This window comes from Triticum urartu, chromosome 1 (assembly GCF_003073215.2).
Source record: "Triticum urartu cultivar G1812 chromosome 1, Tu2.1, whole genome shotgun sequence".
Classification (NCBI taxonomy): Eukaryota; Viridiplantae; Streptophyta; class Magnoliopsida; order Poales; family Poaceae; genus Triticum; species Triticum urartu.
The window spans coordinates 390208525-390213984 of NC_053022.1; positions in this window are offsets into that span (position 1 = coordinate 390208525).

Below are 5460 nucleotides of genomic sequence, written 5' to 3' on the forward strand. Positions count from 1 at the left end.
CCCAGCCCCTAGCCCAGAGGGGGAGTGCTGGCTCGCGGCCCCCGGCGCTTGCTTGGGGCAGATGATGGTGTGGAGGACGTGCTCGAGCGTGCTCGGGAGCGTCGTGCTCTCCGCCAAGGATTCCTTCGAAGGGCGGCTGACACGGTAAGCCTGCTTGGAGAGGAGCTTGCCGATGAAGACGCGCGCCTTGAGGCCGAGGGCCTGCGCCTGGCTGCAGAGAGGCGCAAGATGGAGGGCGCCATCGCCCTTGCGCGCTGTCAGCGCGATCTTGACGATGCAGAGGCCAAGGCGTCGTTGGTGGCCTCTCGGGAGGCCCGATCTTGGGCTGCTGAGGAGGCTCGGGAAGCTGACCGGCGGCAAACGACGGCGGAGGAGCGGGCTCGGGAGCTCCTGGCCTGGTGCCACTCACTGGAGGAGCAGGTGGAGCTGCGCGAGGCAGCTCTCGCGTCGATGAAGGTGGCCTCCGGCGACTCAGCAGAGCTCCAGAAGCGTGAGGAGGCGCTGATGCTGGAAGCCGCCGAATGCACCCGTGAGTACGAGCGTCTGGAGACGAGGGAGCGCTTGGTGACGCAGGCGGAGGATGATGTCACCGCACGGGAAGCCCGCGTCCTGGAGGAGGTCGGATGCCGAGTGGTGATGGCGCATTTGAACCTCGAGCACGAGTTCGACGAGAAGCTGGGGTTGATCCGGGCCGAAGCTGAAGGCAGGACTGCTGCCTTGAGGGCCAAGCTGGAGGAGGCGACGCGGCGGGCCGACGCTTTTCGGGCCGCTCTTGAGGTGGCGCAAGGTGAGTTAACCGCTTCCCAGGCCGAGGTGCTCCTTCTTCGCCAGCGGGTGGAGGAGGCTGATGTCGTCGCGGGCCAGAACGCGGATGAGATCCGTCAGCGGCGGATCCTGGAGCATGAGCACGGCCCCATGCTTGCCACGCTCCGGGAGAGAGCCAACGCAGCCTTGGGCAACATTTGTGAGGCGGCTGTTGGCGAGCCGCACGCAGTCAACTATGCTGGCAATCTTCAGTTCTTCACTGACGTGGTGACGCAGCTGGAGGCGCGGTCGGTCAGGGCTGACAGGTTGGTGGAGGAGAGGAGCCGCGGCCTGCTTGGGCGCGCCTTTTCTCGCGTCTTCAGCCACCTCCAAGACATGGATCCCCACTTTGATTTTGACGCCGCCATCGCCCCAGTCCCCTAGGCCGTCCGAGGCGACCTGGCGCGCTGGGTGGAGGATAATGTGGACGCTCTTATCAGGGCCTTCGCTTCAGACAACGACGACGCGATCGTGGAGGCTGACGAGGGCGGTGTGGTGAACGGCCCTGACGCCGCTGGCGGCGATGCGGACAACGATGGCGAGTTCAGCGACGCCAACAATGGCTCGGGTGGTGCTCTTGAGAACGCATTGGGAGATTCATCCGACTGATTGTGCATCGCTCCTACTTCCTTACCCTGCATGAATAGAGCTCAGGTTTTGGCCTGATTGCAGTGAGAGCATTTTGGAGGGGGAGCCCCTTATGTAAAACTTGTGCTCATCGTATTAGTAGACGCTACATTGCCCATGCGCCCGCGCCAAGTGGTTGGCCCAAGCGACGCGCTGGTCGGCTAGTTTACATTTGTTCCGTGCTGGCCCTGAGGCAGCCCGCGGGGGGTTGTGGTGTTTCGGGTGTTCCCTGATTGGGTTCGTAGGATCTGCAGTAAAACATCCTCCTGAGAGGTCACGTCGGCGGCAGTCTGGGCTGCGCGCAAGCTAGGCCTGACCCGGCTCGCGAGGGGCTCGCGAGGGGAGGAAGCTGAGGCGATGCGGTAACCAAAACGCGAGAAATTGCTCGAACAAGACTAAGCACCCCTCCCCGAACACACGCAAATCTCAAATTCGAATCCAACTTGAATCCAGCGGGGGAAAACGACAACCAAAGGGAAAAGCGACGAAAGCAAACAAAAGGCCGCGTCCGGCACCCAGTCTAGTCTTGGACATCTTCTCACCAGCGCGGAGCTAAGTGCTGCCACTGGGCGTGGAAGGGAGCCCCAGGGCCTGAGGCCGGCACCCCTGAGACTCCGGGGCGTGTACAGCCCCACTCATTATTACGTGAGAGTGTCACGGGGCGGCGAGCTTCACAGGCACTGGGCCTTCTTCACAGGTACCGGCCTTGCTTCATATCGCCAGATGAGGGCCCCGCCTTGCGCCACACTCTAGTGCCATCGACGACGACCGGAAACCAGGACGCCGCCGATGGGGTAGAGCGGTCGCCAGCGGTTCCCCCGACGACCACGGGTCCTCCATCGGGGGCAGGCCCTGAGGCACCTCCCCAGCGGAGGGCCTACCTCCTGAGAGCACCTTGCTCCGAACGCCGCGGTGGTGATGTCGGATCCCGGCCCCTCTCCTGCAGCCCCCTGCGCCCTCCTCCCGAGGGGCAGGAGACTGTGGGAGCGGGGCAGCTGCTCGTTGTGGCGACCTGCACCTCCTGTGATCCATGGTCAGCGTATGCCTGCTCCTGAAAAATTAGCGGTACCCGATATGGCGCCATCATGGCCAGTGGGACCGTCCCGGGGCTCCCGGAAAGGCTCAGCTTCTGGCGCCTCGTCCCCCCCAGCTTGGGCTGAGGAGCAAGCCTTGTTCGCTCTCGTGTGGGTGTCCTCGGTCCATCATGAGGGGCACGTATTCCTCCAGCGCCGTCGTCCCGAATGCCATGCCGTAATGCCCCGCATGCCACGCGGTCCTGCCTGACGCACCCACCGTGGGGTGGTAGCGCGGCTGTCCACTAGGGTCGCGGGTCGCGTCGAGTCCTTCTTCTTCGCGGACCGGGAGCGGGGGCAGCGCCGCCGCCGGTCCGGCGCTGACAGCTTCGCTGGCGTTGGAGTAGCCTTGGAGCCCGCGGGCGTGCGCAGAGCCCCCGCGCGGGCCGCCCTGGGCCTGAGATGGGAGCTGGGTGGAGAAGGGGTGAGCCCCCGAGGCGGCGAAGCCCAGGAGCTCTGCCACTCGCTCCGGCAGCACGTCGTGGCCGCCCTCCAGCAGCCTGCACTGCAGCAGCTCTCGGGCCACTGTGAGCGCGGCCTTCGAGTTCGCGTGCTCCCTGTGGGTGTACAGTGTCGTGGTCGCGGCATGATTGGAGGCCCTTGCTGCCGATCGCACCTGCCGCGGTGTGAGAGCTGTCGGAGCCTATCCACGTCGCCCGCGGCCCGCAGCACCATGCGGACCGCGAGCTGCCTGGGGCACAAGGTCGCCCGAGGCAAGCGGCTCTGTGCGGGCGGGCCATGCCCCCCACAGATCTGGGTTGCCCGCCTGGTCGCCAGACATGGTGATGACGACGCGACGGGGCGTGAAGCGGTAGAAGGTGGATTCCGGCGCACCCCTACCTGGCGCGCCAAATGTCAGATTTCGGGTTCCGGCAGACCCTTGAGGTTCGAACACTGGGGTGCGCGCGGAGATTTTGCCTCCTACCTACCTGCACCCCTCCACCTTGCTAGGATCTGAACTATGGAAAGAACAACACAAGAGACACAGGGTTTATACTGGTTCGGGCCACCGTTGTGGTGTAATACCCTACTCCAGTGTGTGGTGTGGTGGATTGCCTCTTGGGCTGATGATGATGAACAATACAAGGAAGAACAGCCTCGCGAGGGTCTGTTCTTGGCTGGGGCGATGAACTGCTAGGAGGAGCTCAGTCACCTTTCTCTCTCTCTCTTTCTGATCTTCTCTCTCTCTCTCTCTCTTTCCCTGCCTGCCCCCCTTGCTCTGTGGGTGGCTGGTCCTATTTATAGAGGCCCTAGTCCTCTTCCCAAATATCGAGCGGGAAGGGAGACAACAATGGCGGGCTAATTTGAAGGGGGACAGCCAGTATCAACTATCCTGACAAAAGTAGTCTTTGCCTGCGCAAAGCTCTGGTGATGACGTCGTCTTGGACTCCACGATGACCTCTATCTCGTAGTCCTCCTGGTCTTGGTCTCGTTGCACCAAAATGGCAACCTTTGCCTGATGCCTCGGTACTCCGTGGCTGCGCTTGCCCCCTTTGCACCAAAGAGGAAGGGAGGACGCTGCGCGGGCTGGCACCCGCCTGGCGCCCCGGTCGTCATGGCTTGCGTCACGGGCACCTCGTGAGGTACCCCGCCTTGATCTCTCCGCCTCCTCGTGAGCCAGCCTGATGAGGCCGCGCCTGAGGAAGCTCCACGTCATCCGCCCCGCGAGGCTTGGCCCCTTGCGAGGGTCTTGGGTTTGTGTTGGTGAAGATGGGCCGCGCTGGGCCCCCCTTTGAGCCACGCCGCAGGCCGCAGGCAGGCAAGTCTGGGGACCCCCGTTCCCAGAACACCGACAGTATAGAGGTAAAAAGCTGGGGTCCTAAAGCTCCATAAACTGTTCTCATTGTAGTTTAATTAGTACGTCAAGGCGCATTGATACAGGTAGTGCGATAAGCAACAGGCTATTTGACATGCCGAAACCAAGGGAAAGCTGCATGTGGGTCCTCAAAAAACAGGTAGGGTTATCGTTAATGGAATCACCTAAAAAGTCCATGTATGTCTGCGTTTCTCGCCATCTTGGTGTGTTTATCCTTCAAGAGGACCGATGACCAGACCATCAGATGAGGCCTGTGGGATTGATACCTGAAAAGAAAACAAGTAAAAGTGAAAGTATGTGTGTATCCAATGTCGGTTGAGCCGTATTATGGACCACAAGCTAGCTATGCCTCCGCTGATGCCCATGGAATTTTTAGTGCATAGTTATGTACGCGCGGCACGGATGCCACCACTTGATCGGGACTGAGACGGAGGCCGGATTGCTAGTCGAGCTCCTGACGAGACGAGCTCTCCTACTGCATAGTAGTTCGGACCCTCTTAACGGTATCCGTGGGCTCGGCAGCTGAATTAAGGTTCTGCTTGAGAAGGTTGCTCTGTACTTCTGTTGCTATGGCAGCTGTGTGCTCTTCTGTACAGAGGGAGCATTCCGTATTTCTCTTGACCGTTATGACGCCACGTGGACCGGGCATCTTGAGCTTGAGATAAGCATTGTGTGATACTGCGTTGAATCGAGCAAAAGCGGTCCGTCCGAGCAGTGTGTGATAGCCGCTGCGGAAGGGGACGATGTCGAAGATTAACTCCTCGCTTCGGAAGTTGTCCGGACATCCGAAGACAACCTCTAGTGTGATTGAGCTCGTACAACGGGCCTCTACACCTGGTATGACTCCTTTGAAGGTAGTCCTGGTGGGCTTGATCCGTGATGGGTTAATGCTCATTTTTCGCGCTGTATCCTGATAGAGCAGATTGAGACTGCTACCTCCGTCCATAAGGACGCGAGTCAGGTGGAACCCATCAATTATTAGGTCTAGGACCAGTGCGGCCAAGCCATCGTGACGGATAGTGGTCGGATGATCCCAGCGATCAAAAGTGATCGGGCATGACGACCATGGATTAAATTTTGGGGCGACTGGCTCTATCGCGTAGACGTCCCTGAGAGCACGCTTGCGCTCCCTCTTGGGGA